Here is a 16,400-nt window from a genome sequence, read left to right on the forward strand (position 1 = left end):
GAAAATGACACCTAACATCCAATAGGCTAATATCACTCTAAATAAAAAGAGCTTGTACATATAGACCTTCCAAATCATCCTTATTTGAAGATTACCTTCCAAATTTTTGAAAGTAGATAAAAGGGATATAATTATCTACAGATATAACCTCCAAATCTAATATTTGCAAATTTTCCATCTAAATCCTTAGATTTGAAAATACCCTCCAATTCTTCTTTTTCTTTCTTTTTTTTTCCTTTTTTTTATTTTATTACACTTCATAATTTTTTAGATTTTGCATATATACCCCAAAATATAATATTTTTACAAATTTGCCCCAAAATCTTAATATTTGTCTGGTGTTACCCTCTGCTCTCTACAAAATGGAAAATCCGTAGACAGATTGAATGCATCGTCAAATTTATCTTAAACAAATAATATGTCATCCGAGATAAACTGAATAAAAACTAGGAGCTGCTTATGAAAGTTACTAATTATTCATTATTGATTGGATTTTTTTTTGCTAGTCATTACTGATTGGATTAATTGCATGTAATATAAAACCCTTTTTAATCCTTATAAAACTATAATTAGAGACTAACACATTGGGAAATATTGTAGAGTTTGTGATCTGTCAGGTTAATACATGGAGGATATGGTTTCTTATGGAAATCCGTACTTTAATATTCCCACCATCCCACAAGGAAGCGAATTATTTTGTTTGGTGAGCCAACAAAAGGTAAAAAAACGAGCTCAATCTCAACTAATCCTTCTAATAAGGGTTTTGCTTTGAAGCTCCTAAAAAATCATTTATTAATTACTTTTTTTTAAAGGGTAAATTTGGAAAAACAAAAGTTCTTCATCCATCTCCAAATTCTCAATCCATGGCTCCTAACAATCTGCTTTTGCATCCACAGAATTGATCAAACGCGTATAAATCCATCTAATCACAATCATGGGTATATACATATATTACACAAGAAAGTTTCTTAATAAAGATGTCAACAAGAAATTTAACACATGATTGAATGCAATATAAGGAAGATGGACGTGAAGAAAATGAACAATTAACCATGTTGATGTGTTGTGCGCGGCGGAAGCTTTCAAAGCGACACGAACAATAACTCGAGATAAACCACAACCAATAAGCAAATCACAATCACAGCAAGAACAAACGATTTACGTGGTTCAGCAAGTTGCCTACGTCCACGGGGCAAGGAGGGGTGAGTTCTTACTATTAGAAATCAAGAGAATACAAATGGAGTTACAAATCTCACCGATCAAACCCTAAAATAAAGCTCTAGATCTCTCACAAATCTCCCACAATTAGATGCAGCAATCCTCTCCCAAAGACTGCTCAAAATCGTCATTGCTTAACCCTAATTAATCAGGTTTAGGGGTTATATATCAACTCAGAAATGAACCGGGTCAAAAACCAAAGCCCAGCCCAAATTCCATCTACGGTTGACCGCGCAGGTCTCGCGATCGGCCGCACGAAGCTCGCGATCGACCAAACACCCCCGACAGAGAACCAAAATCCTACAGTTAAACTCGCGGTCAACCGTGGCGGTCGACCGCCTTCAGCTCCGAATCCCACTGGCCTTAGTGCACGTTCGCGGTCGACCACCGCTGACTCGCGGCCGCCCGCCAGTCTGCCTGGCTGAATCTTCTACTTATTTCCTGCACTCTCTCGTCATTTCTTCAATTCTCTACATCGGCGAATGTTTCTACCAAAACTGAGCCGACACCAAATCATCCAATAGTCCCTTAACAAGTCCGGGAACCAAACTAGAGCTGAAACGTGATCTCCCCCCCATCTAAATCAACAGATCAAACCGGCTGCATCTGAAAGACTGCCTACGTATCCTCTTGTCCAAGGAATCAAGCCGAATGTAGTTCACCCAAATGGCCTCCAAAGGCCTCTGTAGACGTTAAAAATTACATATAGCTTCCCAAACATAATTCAAGACAACGAGAAGACGATAAACGTTATTATCCGAGTCATGGGAATTTATCCAACACCAGTAAGCGTACGAAGTGGATCAGTAAAACGTGTAAGTCAGCGAAATGATGAACCATACACAAAACAAGCAAACTTGAGGGGTCACGAATCGTCGAAGTATCAAAAAGATGAACAAAACACACCTGGAGGCTTGCGTAGGCGTGAACCACCAAATAGTGACTCGCACCCAAGCGAGCCACCAAATGGTGGCTCACACAGTCCCGAGCCACCACGACTCTTTTGACTCCCAAGACTCTCAAAATGCGGATTTTGATGATTTTTAAGGATTCTTTCATCCCAGGGCCTCCCCAACTATTTTGAGGCTATCCCTAAACGTGTTTAAGCGGTTATTAACTACAAATAACATTTAAACACCAATTTTTATCCAAAAGCACATCTCTAAAAGCCTATAAATAGAAGCCTATGGTCTTCTTTCAAGAGAATCTAAAGTGGAGAAGGTGAGGTGCTGTCAAATTGTCCAGCTAACCACGAATTTCAGAGGAGAATCATCAGATCTTGGCGAATACTTTCATAAAGAAAGTCCTTCGAAAGGTTTGTGATTCTTTCCCCTTCTTTCCTCCGGATTAAACTTGGTTTTAATCTCAAGAAGAGCCACAATCTCGCTTGGTCGTGATTGTCGCTTCCGCAATTGTTTCCTTTGTGAAACAAGAACGTAGTTATACTGTCAATCGGGTTTGATCTGTGGTGGTCCATGGACTAACGCGTCCCCGGCACAGGCAAAGATCCCACGCAAAGCAACAGGAGATAAACTATTGCTGTGTTTTATTTGATAAAGTTGTAATCTTTATTTTTCATTGTAAGAAGATCTTATAAAAAGATTAACGTTTCTTCTAGTTTGAACTTGTAATCGATAAACGGTGTAACAGGTTTGAAAGCAATGGGAAAGGTAACTTTTGATAAAAACAGCCTCAACACTGAAAAATGTTCAAAATCTTCAAACAATGACCAAATTTCACTCCTGAAATAACTTTGGTCAACATATCTGCAGGGTTATCGTTCGTGTGGACCTTCTCTAATATGACGTCTCCATCATCCAAAACATCACGAACATTGTAGAATCTGACATCGATGTGCTTCGTGCGCGCATGATAAACCTGGTTCTTCGCCAAATAAATAGACGACATGCTATCACAAAATACCCGAATGGTCTCCTGTGTGATCCCCAAGTCCTCCAATAACCACGCAACCATAAAGCCTCCTTAATAGCTTCAGTTACTATCATATACTCTGCCTCTGTAGTAGAGAGAGATCCACAGAGGAGTGAAGTATACATCACCAACATACAGGTGCACCTGCCAATATAAAAGCATAACCTGAAGTAGACCGGCGCTTGTCAAGATCTCCAGCATAATCTGAATTCACGTATCCAATACAATTCTGCACATTCTTCTCATCCTTTTGGAATACTAAACCAACATTCACAGTACCTCGAACATACCGTAGTATCCACTTCACGGCCTCCCAATAACCCTTCTCGGGGTCGTGCATGTATCTTGATACAATGTTCACGGCCTATGATAAATCTGGTCTCGTACACACCATCGCATACATCAAGCTACCTACTACACTGACATATGAGACATTTGACATATAATCTTTGTCCTCAATTAAAACAAGCGACATCAACGCTGAAAGCTTAAAGTGGGGGAGTCAATGGTGTGCTAAATGCTTTTGCATTACCATCAAATCTGAATTTCTTCAACATCTTCTGTAAATAGCTCTTCTGTGTAAGCTTCAAACTCCCTTTCACCCTATCTCTCTTGATCTACATACCCAATGTCTTCTTTGCCTCTCTGTAGACGGTAAAAAATACCTCTGTAGACTTGTGAGAAATTCGCCTGCAAGGAGAAATCGTCAACATAATTCACCCGCACGGGCCTAAGTCGCGCGGTCGTTAGACGCACCCGTGTCTATTCAGTCCCAGGCTCGCCTGAATGATCGGCTCGCCCGCACGAGTCAAGATCGACTAAATAACGGAAACTCACCTTTTTACAACTCGCCTGACCGAGTCTAGAGTCGGATCCGTTTGCAAACCTCAAGGTCGCCAGTATAGCTGGGTATCCGCTACCCCACGTGCCGGGGCGGGCTTTCCCACCTCTCTTGACCTGAAAGGAGAAGGCACAATACTCCAGGCCCGTCGAGTGGCCGCTCACAGTAGGGTGATCGGACAGGTGCCAGATCAACCTGAACATTCATAAATGCAGCTCACCTCGCCCGTCCGAGTCAAGAGCTGGATCCGCCGGCATTCGGCAAGTTGTCCAAACCCACTCGAGTACTGGGCACACGCTTTCCTACCTCTCTTGACCTGAAGGGAGAAGGCACAGTACTCCAGGCCCGTCGAGTGGCCGCTCACAGTACGAGTGATCGGACAGACGCCAAATCAACTTGCGCGCTCATAAATGCGACTCAGCTCATCGGTTCAAGTCAAGAACTGGACCCATCGACGCACAGTAAGTTGGCCAAATCCACTCGAGTAGTGAGCAACCGCTGTCTTACATACGAGGATGGGCCTTCCCACTCCTACGTGTCATGACGTGACCGTTCGTAGTACAGAGGGGTGGCAAGACGTCTCTCAACAGTATATGGTCATATCCTATAATTCAAAGAGTGACCACATGGTCTTTCCACCATTTAAGAACTTCTTCCAGCCACGAAGAAGAGGTTCAGAACTTCTTCTAGCCAAGAAAGAAGAGGTTCAGCTGTTTTCAGTCGCTCAGCGATTCGCCCATAGTTGAATCAGCCAACCGAACCACTAGCTCTCGACTCTCAATCGGGTCGATGGTAAGCTCTTTGCATAACCTTTGCACTGTAGCATCTTCTCTCAGTTCCGGGCCCTGATCGCCGCCGAACTTGGAGATCCGAACTCCATCAACCTGAGCTGCTACTGTGTACTGAAGCTCTCCAGCAACCTCGGTCGAATCGTCCAAGGGAAGCAGACTCGGCACGAGAATCGAGCGAAGCATCCTGTAGCTGCCGAAAGTCCCCACATTAAACAAGGAGGGCATTCCCTCTGCTTCTGTTAAAATTTTGATTTATTAGTTTGTAATAAGCTATTCTTATTAATACAAACGAAATTCCCTATTTTCGGGAGATCAAAATTTACACCTACACTCTCCAAGATCATTCATCTCAAACTCGGATGACAGCTCCTCTTTCAGCTTTCGAATAGCCGAAGAATTCCTGGAAGCAATAAGCATATCGTCAACATATAAAAATAAACATATGTGTTCACCATCCTGTAGCTTGTGCATATAAACACATGGGTCATATGGGCTCCTCGTGTACCATCGGCCAATCATAAAGCCGTCGAATCTCTTATACCACTATCTTGACGATTGCTTTAAACCATAAAGAGACTTCTTCATCTTACAAACCAAATCTTCCTTTCCTGCAGCTTTGAATCCTAAGGGTTGCGTCATGTAGATCTCCTCATCTATAAATCACCGTGTAGAAAGGTTGTCTTCACATCCATCTGGACCAAATCCAAATCCAACTGTGCCACCAATGCCAATAAAATCCGTATCGACGAATGCTTCATAACGGGTAAAAATACATCATTGTAATCAATGCCCTCAAGCTGTGCATATCTCTTGGCAACTAATCTGGCTTTAAACCGAATGTCCCCAATAGAAGATCTCTCCTTCTTCGCATATACCCACTTACAATCAATAGCTTTATTACCCTTAGGTAGATGTGCAAGTGTCCAAGTGTCGTTCTTCTGAAGAGACCGCATCTTCTCCTCCATAGCTTCCCTCCACCTGATTGAATCTGGGCTAGACTCTTCCTCTCTGAATGTGGATGAAACTATATCATCAACGACCTCCACTGATAATGTATATATAACCATGATATTATTATATCTAGCTGGCCGACGAATTACTCTCATCGGTCTATCTCCTATAATGGACCCCTGAACATGACCATGTTCTTGAGTCCCATAATCCACTGTATCCTCTATCTACCTGGCTGTCATCTCATCTCCTTCCAGTGTCACCTCTGTAGGAGCCTCAATGGATATAATGCTCTCTGGAGTGCGTGGAGTCACATCATCCTCCACCTGCTACGATATCTCTACTGTCTGGTCTCCCTCCACCTGTTGAGGGACTCGAGGCTTCATCATGTACGCCTCATTAAATGTGACATCCCTACTAATAACTATCTTTTTGTCCTGTGGATCCCATAACTTGAAGCTTTTAACTCCATCTCTAAATCTCACAAAGACTGCTTTCCTCGCTCTCGGATTCAATTTACCATCACTGACATGGTAATAAGCTAGACACCCAAATATTTAAAGTGACTCATAGTCACTAGCAACCGAACCAAACCAATGCTCCGAAGGAGTCTTCCCATCTATCATAGTGCACAACAACCTATTCACGAGATAGCTCGCATAAACCAACGTCTCGGCCCAAAAGGATCTAGGAAATCCACTCTGCGTCATCATACATCACCTTCTCTAGCAAGGTACGATTCAATCTCTTAGCCACCCCGTTCTATTGCGGTGTCTCTCGAATTGTAAAGTGTCTTCTAATGTCGTGATCCTGACAAAACTGCATAAACGGATCGCTCTTGTACTCTCCACCGTTATCTGAACGTAGAGTTTTCACCTTTCTACCTGTCTGCAGCTCTACTTTCTTCTTCCACTCTAAAAAAATATCCAGGACCTGATGTTTATGCTTCATAGGGTATATCCAATTCCTCCTAGAATAGTCATCAATGAAAGTGACAAAATAGTTGGCCCCTCCAAGAGATGTGTTCTTAGAAGGACCCCAAACATCTGTGTGAATGTAATCCAAAGTACCTCGAGTGTTGTGAACATCGGTGCCAAACTTTATTCTAGTCTTCTTCCCAAGTATGCAATGCTCACACAGCTCCATCTTGCAGGTCTTAACACCTTTCAATAGTCTCTATTTTGCCAATGATGGTAGGGACTTATCACCTGTGTGTTCAAGTCTCATGTGCCATAAAATGACAGTGTCCTCCTCTGTAGTGATAGAAGCTGTCAGACCTCCTGTAACTGTCTTGCTTTCAAGTAGTATAGCTTGTTTTCCCTGATATCTCGCATCACCACCATAGAACCCTTCGTGACCTTCACTGTAACATCCTCTAAGATCACTCGATATCCAGCTGTCTCCAAAGTTCCAAGAGAAATGATATTCTTCGTCAACTGCAGCATGAACCTCACTTCCTTCAACTCCCTCACTACACCGTTATGTATCCTAATCCGGACTAAACTAATACCACTAATAGGGCATACATGGTACCCATAAGCACGATATCCCCTCTTTTCATCTCTTCAAAGCTAGAGAACCACTCCCTCTTAGGACAAATGTGATATGTAGCTCCCGAATCCATCATCCACTTTTGGAATCAGCATAGCAAACCGACGATAATGCAGGCACGAATAGCCCAAAGAATTTGAATCTGAATGCTCACTAATATCTTTTATAACATTCACTTCTGAAGCTTGTACAGCTTTCCCCTTGTTCTTCCCAGCTTTTTCTTTCCCCTTTAGGCAGTCAATCTTCTAATGTCCTTCTTTTTTACAATACCGACATTGATTTCTACCAACACTCTTATAGGCACTCCTATTCTTTAACTTTGAGCGATTGAACTGGCAGCGGTTTGGATCTCGGCCTTGAACAGCTAATGCATCTCCCAATGCCTTCTCGGAGAGTTCACCATCACTCTTCCTCAACTCATGGTTCACCAAAGCTGAGGTCATCTCCTTGTAGCTAACTGTAGTTCTTCCATTGATCATAGTTAGAACAAACGTACTATAATCATCCTCGGGCAACGAACACAAAAGTAACATCGCCTTGTCTTCATTCTCAACTATGATGTCCACATTGGTCATATCTGAAAGTAGCTTCGTGAAATTATTGACATGCTCTCTGATGAAAACTCCCCTCTTCATCTTGAACTAGTAAAACCTTTTCTTCAAATGAAGCCGATTCTCAATACTCTTCGTAAAATACTTCTCATTGAGTATTTCCCACATCTTCTTCGCCGACGTCTCGTTCATAATATCATAAATAAGATCCGACGTCAAGCATAACCTAATAACACCACAAGCTCTACTGTTCATCTTCCTCCAAAGCTTATCCTCCATATCAGTGGGTTCTCTTTTAACTCGAGAGTCTCCTCCAAATTTTGTGTATCCAATGCGTCCATCAACTGACACCTCCACAATCTGAAATTGATCTTTTCGTCGAACTTTGGAACATCAATCTTAGTGTTATTGATGCTCAGACTCTGTATCGCCTTCGTAAGAGACGAACCTGATGTGCTTGCTCCTTCCATGTTATCGATCTAACTCTTTAGATAGGAATCTTCACTGAATCCTTCGAACAAGTCTGAAGCTCTGATACCAATTGTTGTGCGTGGGGGAAGCTCTCAAAGCGACACGAACAATAACTCGAGATAAACCACAACCAATAAGAAAATCAAAATCACAGCAAGAACAAACGATTTACGTGGTTCGGCAAGTTACCTACGTCCACGGGACAAGGAGGGGGGAGTTCTTACTATTAGAAATCAAGAGAATACAAATAGAGTTATAAATCTCACCGATCATACCCTAAAACAAAACTCTAGATCTCTCACAAATCTCCTACGATTGGATGCAGCAACCCTCTCTCAAAGACTGCTCAAAATCATCCTTGTTTAACCCTAATTAATCAAGTTTAGGGTTATATATCAACTCAGAAATAAACCGGGTCAAAAACCAAAGCTCAGCCTAAATTCCATCTGCGGTCGACCGCGACGGTCGACCGCGCAGGTCGACCGCGCAGGTCGACCGCGCGATCGATTGCACGAAACTTGCGATCGACCGAACACCCCCGACAGAGAACCAAAATCCTACAGTTTTCAGCTCCGAATCCCACTAACCTTAGTGCATGTTTGCGGTCGACCACCGCTGACTCGCGGTCGACCGCTAGTCTGGCTGGCTGAATCTTCTGCTGATTTTCTGCACTCTCTCGCCATTTCTTCATTATGAACTTAAACAAAGCAATCACATTCATTCAAAATCTAAATTATTTAATTGAAAATTAATTGAATGGAAGGTTTCCAAGGCCTAGGAGAAAGCCGATGCCGGGCTTGTATAGTTCCTTCATGCCAAAACAATCGAGTCCGATGGCGGCACTCAAGATCTCGGGCTCGATACCTCTAGAGAAAGAAGATGTAATATAAAATAAAAAATTCATTAGATTTGGCCATCTGTACAGTGAATTACAGACTTTAATTGCGATTTGTGTCGTCACTATTTCAATAAGTATTTTTTGGAGCACAAAAGACGGTGGACTTCCAATAATTTGATTACAACTTTTGTCTTTTTAATTTTAAATTCTATAATATCTCTTATTGTAAAAGATTGTGATAAGAGCTGTTTATTTTGAGAACAAAAAATGACATGCTCAATAATATAACTGTGAACACGTGGGGGTCACACCCATGTGAGTGTGAGCGAGACACAAATTTGTGTCTCGCGGGGGGCCACACCCACGTGGGTGTCTTGGGGCACATCTCCCCGTGAGACACATTTTGTGTCTTGCCGGGGCCACACCTACGAGGGTATCTCCCTGTGAGACACATTTTTGTGTCTCGTGGGGGCCTCAACTAAACAATCAGAAATACTATCATCAGCTTCTAGTAATCCTCTTTTTTGTGCAGCTTCCTTGAAGGACTTATATGCAATACCCCTCTTTTTTGTGCAGCTTCCTTGAAGGACTTATATGCAATACCATCAACTGTTAAAAGATATTCCCAGAAAATGGGGCCCCTAAATGAAATATAAACATACTAAAATGTAAATCATCATGTTTAGAATAACTAACTAATTGTAGAAAGCGGGTTGGGTCGGGTTTAAAAACTCAACAATCCAACTCAAAATGCCCGGTCGATAATCCCGATAAAAAAGCCTTACTTATCGGCCGATAAGTGTCGATAACGCTAATAACTCGCCGATAAACTCTCCAAAACGATAACCGATTACAAAACCAACTTATCTTAGTGAAGAGCTCTTAAATCCGATAACTCGGCCGATAATATCGATTATCGACCGATATTTAAAACAATGACAACTAAGCATCCGGTGTATAGAATAAGCACTTCGAGCTCCCCCCAAGTTTCTCTCGGCAAATAGAATGTCCCTTTTTTTGTTTCCATCGAACCTTGGTCGGCAATGTTCTTCGTGTTTGGTTGGATGATAGAATTATGCAATAAACTTGCAAAATTTTTGAAGTACATGGCTGTGGATAAAGTGACAAGTTATCAGATTATATCAGCATTTCCCGCAGTATCTATCTCGAGCTTGTAGGCAGCAATTTCTTGAGCATAATTATCCTTCTTTTCTACCATACAGAAGGATTTGTCAGGTCACAAGTTAATTCTTAGCCTTTTAGTTATCATAGAACATATGCAGATACATAGTATGCGTCAAACGCATCTTGATAGCTTTAAGGGGAATATTTGGTTTTAAGTGCTTTGAATTGATGTATTTTAATCTTTATTTTTAACTAAGCTTTTGTTAATTACAATTTTTTTGTCCTTTGTGTCTTCAGACTTCTATGTAACCCATCTATATCTATTTGTCTTCAGGTTGTTGCAAATTTCAGTGCATCATGGCGTGGCCCGTGCAGACAGATTACGCCACTCTACACTGAGCTGTCTGAGAGGTACCCTCAGCTCGTTTTTCTAACAATAGATGCCGACGAGCTAACAGCAAGCATTGCTATTCTTCCTTCATTTGTTGCCTTCTTAACTTTTATTCATTATTTTTGTCGTTATCTCTTCTAAAGGGATAATGTTTTCACTGGCGAGCTTGTATCATCCAAATAATATCATAGTAAAACCATGGGGTGAGTATAGGATGATGTTAGGGTTATAAGAGGTGAGTGTAAATCTAAATCATCAAATGGGTGAATTTATATAGGTTGCAAGTAAGAGCTATTATGATAAATAAAAAAAACAAGCTCTTTGGATTACGTAACAGTCAAATGAAATTACCACTTAAATAAAAACTATAATTAAAAATGTAACTCTCATTTTAAGTATGCATGAATGCATGCACTAATGATATTTTAAGTTGACACTTTGTTTGCAAATTTTTTATGATAACATTAATATTGGATTAGTGGAGGGGTTACAAAAAATAGAAGTTAATATTAGTGGACAATTAATAGGAGTGTTATGTTATTATTAAGAATGTATGCATGTATATGTATGTGTTTATATGTATGCAAGTATGTGTTTTATGGATACATGTATCTGGTTTGAAGGGTATTTTTGAAAGAAATGATTTAACATACCAACACACTTTTATAATAGTATTAGATAAAACTATAATTAGAGACTGACTTAAAATGGGAAATATTGTAGAGTTTGTGATCTGTCGGGTTAATACATGGAGGATATAGTTTCTTATGGAAATCCGCACTTCACTTTAATATTATTCCCACCATCCCACAAGGAAGCAAATTATTTTGTTTGGTGAGCCAACAAAAGGATAAAAGACGAGCTCAATCTCAACTAATCCTTCCAATAAGGGTTTTGCTTCGAAGCTCCTAAAAAAATCATTTATTAATTACTTTTTTTAAAGGGTAAATTTGGAAAAACAAAAGTTCTTCATCCATCTCCAAATTCTCAATCCATGGCTCCTAACAATCTGCTTGTGCATCCACAGAATTGATCAAACGCGTATAAATCCATCTAATCACAATCATGGGTATATTACATATATTACACAAGAAAGTTTCTCAATAAAGATGTCAACAAGAAATTTAACAGATGATCGAATGCAATATAAGGAAGATGGACGTGAAGAAAATGGACAATCAACCATGTTGATGAACTTAAACAAAGCAATCACATTCATTCAAAATCTAAATTATTTAATTGAAAATTAATTGAACGGAAGGTTTCCAAGGCCTAGGAGAAAGCCGATGCCGGGTTTGCATAGTTCCTCCATGCCAAAAACAATTGATTCCGATGGCGGCACTCAAGATCTCGGGCTCGATACCTCTGGAGAAATTAAGAAGATGTCATATTAAAATAAAATAAAAAATTCATTAGATTTGGTCATCCGCACAGTGAATTACAGACTTTAATTATAATTTGTGCCGTCACTATTTCAAAAAATATTTTTTGGAGCATAGAAGACGGTGGACTTCCAATAATTTGATTGCATCTTTTGTCTTTTTAATTTTAAATTTTATAATATCTCTTTTGTAAAAGATTGTGATAAGAGCTGTTTATTTTGAAAACAAAAAATAACATGCTCAATAATATAACAAACTTGTGCCATATAATTGCATTTTTTTTTCAAATGGTGTGTCAAATCCGATAATATTTCAGTTTAAAAGATTGTGGTATCCTTTATCTTAAAATAAAGGACATGCTCAATAACACAACAAACTCGTGCCCATAATTCTATTTTTTCTTTTCTTTCACTAGTAAAGAGGGCATGTGCGATTTCACGTGAGCTCTGTCAGCTGTTTAAAAAAATTGCAGGGAAAGATACATATATAAAATTTGAATTAGCTCCAGGCTTTGTACATTGATTTGTGAACAATAGATTGAGCTAAAAGATACATATACAAAATTTGGATTAGCTCTAGCCTTTATATATGAGATCAATAGATTGAGCTAACTCGATCGGAATAGACTTGACTGTATGAGATAAGGATAACCAAGTCACTTATTAAATAAGTTACTCCACCAGATCCAACTAACCCGAATGACCTATACAACTTCAAATCATGGCTTGAATTTATCCAAATGACCGGGGCCTATTTTGTTTTTTTGAAAGGGGAGGGAGGTCGCTGTCAAGTCACCCTCACTTCTCTTCTCAAAGATCTTTCAACAATTACGGATAATGCCAAAGAAATTTTGTGAAAGGGAGATCGTTGTCATTGATGTCACTTCAGGTAAAGAGAGGTAATATCAAGGTGGCCCCCTGTTGGATTTATGTAAGATGTCATTCTCTCTTAAACTCTCTGTGCATTTCAGAACCGCAGAGTGAGAGCTACACAAAAACCAGAGTCCTCTCAAAAGTTTATATGTGGGTTGTATTGAGAGATTGAATATAGTGAAACTCCTCTGTTGTCGTGGACATAGATCAATTTGATCGAACCACGTAAACATTGTGTGTTTGTGATTGTCTCTCTATTTTCTGGTTTTGTGTTTAATTATCCTAACAAACTGGTATCAGAGCTTCTCAGTTCTAGGACAGCTTTCAATCCTCCACAATGGCATCTGTGAAGTTCTCGGTGTCGATCTTCGATGGCCAGAAAAATTTCAGCCTATAGAGGATAAAGATGAAGGCTTTGTTGCGACGTGAAGGCACAGTTAAAGCTATCGATGGGAAATACCCAGAAGACATGACTAGTGCCGAGATCGAAGAGATGGATGAATAGGCTCACAACGCCTTGCAATTGTCACTATCCGACAATGTGCTTCGTGAAGTTGCCGATGAGGAAATAGCAGCGGGGTTGTGATCAAAGCTCGAAAGTCTCTATTTGAAGAAATATCTTACTACGAGATTATACCTGAAGCAGCGACTATACACATTAAAGATGAAAGAAGGTACACCCATTCAGGAACACCTTGATGAATTTTATAAAATTATCATGGATATGAAAAAACTGGATCTTAAGCTTGATGATGAAGACCAGACTCTCATTGTGTTGTGTTCCTTGCCTGACTCTTATGAAAACTCTCTCATTGTGTTGTGTTCCTTGCCTGACTCTTATGAAAACTTTGTTAACTCTATGTTGTATGGAAGAGAATCCATAAGTCACTTTGTTAACTCTATGTTGTATGGAAGAGAATCCATAAGTCTTGAGGATGTGAAGACCTCTTTGAATTGTGCTGAGTTAAGAACAAAGTTGAATGGGAGAGCTACTGATAGGCATGATGATGGTCTGCTAGCCAGAGGTAGAACGAAGACCAGAGAGAGTGATAAAGGGCGATCCAGAAATCATTCAAAGTCCAGGTCAGCCCAAAACAAGAAACATGTGTAGTGTTTCTACTGTCACAAGAAAGGGCATTACAAGTCAGAATGCTATGCTCTAAAAAAGAAAGACAACCAGCGTGGTGAAACCTCAGATTCAACTAATACGACAAAGGCTGATATTGTCGTTGTTGCTGAGACGGTTCTTGCAGTTTGTCCCTTGGATGGCCGTTCTGATAGAGAATGGATCTTGGATACGGGTGTGTCTTATAATATGTGTCCAAATAAAGATGGTTCACTACTTACAGATCTATAAGTGGTGGATCAGTTTTGGTAGGTAACAATGCAGTTTACAAGATAATTGGCATTGGTACAGTTCGCATCTGGTGTCACGATGGGATAGTTAGAACTTTATCAGATATGAGACACATCCCAGACTTAAAGAAAAATCTGATTTCTTTGAGTTATTTGGATTCTATTGGGTGTTATTACACTGGTGAAGGTGGAGCTCTTAGAGTTACTAAGGGTTCATTGGTTGTGATGAAAGGTTGTAAGGTGAACCATCTTTATGTTCTCCAAGGCAGTACAGTGACAAGCTCTGCAGGTGTGTCCTCTAATGCTGATAGGGATACTACTCAGTTATGGTACATGCGCTTAGGCCACATGAGTGAGAATGGGATGACTATTTTGAGTAAACGTGGCTTACTCTGTGGTGACTATACATCATCACTGGATTTCTGTGAGAATTATGTGTTTGGGAAGCAAACTCGGATCAGCTTCTCGACTGGCTCACTTACGATGAAGGGCACTCTCGACTACATCCATTTAGATTTGTGGGGACCTGCTTAGGTTCCATCCAAAGGTAGTGCTCTTTATTTTCTGACGTTTATTGATGATTTTTCCAGGAAAGTTTGGGTTTATTTTCTCAGGCGCAAAAGCAAGGTGTTCGAAACTTTTAAGAAGTGGAAAGTACTTATTGAAAATCAAACTGAAAAGAAGATTAAATATCTCCAAACAGATAATGGTCTAGAGTTCTGTAGTGGAGAGTTCAATCAGTTCTGCTTAAATTCTGAGATCGTACGACATCGCACAGTCAGACACACTCCTCAGCAAAATGGGTGGCAGAACGCATGAATATAACGTTGACGGAGAGATCTAGGTGTATGGTCTAAAACTCTGGGTTGGATAAAGACTTCTGGGTTGAAGCTGTTAACACAGCTTGTTACTTGGTGAACTGGTCTCTGTAGGCATCAAAAATTGCCTATAGGTCTCTACGAACAGCTCAGTGTTAAGGAATGATGATGAACATCACTATCCGGTTCATAGAAGTTCGATTGACGTCGGTGAACGCTTGAAGTGAATCGACGAACTACGTGAGCTGACAGAATTCCGGAATAACGAAGGTGCGGGCTAATCAGGAGCCCCGCAATGTTTACAAAGGGAACAATGCCCTTCGTGTCTCATTCATTCTACAGATAATCCAACCATTGGAGCTGATAGAGCTCCTTGTCAGCTTTCCAACGCATTTGGAATCACTCAGATCCGGGTTCAGACAAAGAAGTTACAGCGAAAACAGTCAAACGGGCATTGAAAAACGTCTCAAAGCTGAACCGATGCACCTACGGTGTCTCGGCCAAGTCAAGACACCCCACGGGTGTCTCGACCAAGCCAAGACACCCCACGGGTGAGCATTTTAACCGCTCCGTTATCCCCTCAAGCCTATAAATACAAGCCTTAGGCCTCATTTTTTTGGGATCTGGAGTTTTGGAGAATTGGCGAAGCCCTGCCGGAGTGAAGAGTGATCGAGCCCTTCAACGTAAGAGAGTTTCTTCGTCAGATTTACATCACCCGTACCCGATCCTTAGTATTATCCCGTTGTGGTAATACTAAGAAGAGCAAATATCTCGCTTTTATCGAGATAGGCGCTTCAAGTTTCTAGATCTCCTCGCAGATCGACGAAGCTCTAGATCAGATCTGATTGCCAGGTAGTCCACGGATATCGATGTCCCTGTCACAGGCTAAAGACCCACGCAAGCAAAAGACGACGAACGGATCTTGTGTTTATTTTCAAGAAAGTTGTAATCTTATTTATTTCTTTGTTGTTTGAATTTGTAACGTTTGAAGTTTAATGAAATCAATGATCCTCCTCCTCCAGATCCGCCTCTCCAAACAGGCGCAGGAAGATTTCATCTTCCAAGAGTGCTCGCGGGCCCTCAGGATCGAAGATCCGAGATCCCCTCACCGTTATTGCACCTACTCCCCGCGACGCCCCAATGGCGTCTAACGTGGTCGAAGCTGCAGATCCAGATCTCCCTTCCACCGCGAAGTCAACTGCTAAAGGTGTTCCAACCTTGTCGAAGAGGGCGCGCCAAAGACGGCGTCAACGCCTTACGCGACAGTTGGCCAAGGCCGCAGAATCGATAGACGGGATCCGCTACAATGAGG

This window comes from Asparagus officinalis, chromosome 8 (assembly GCF_001876935.1).
Source record: "Asparagus officinalis chromosome 8, Aspof.V1, whole genome shotgun sequence".
Classification (NCBI taxonomy): Eukaryota; Viridiplantae; Streptophyta; class Magnoliopsida; order Asparagales; family Asparagaceae; genus Asparagus; species Asparagus officinalis.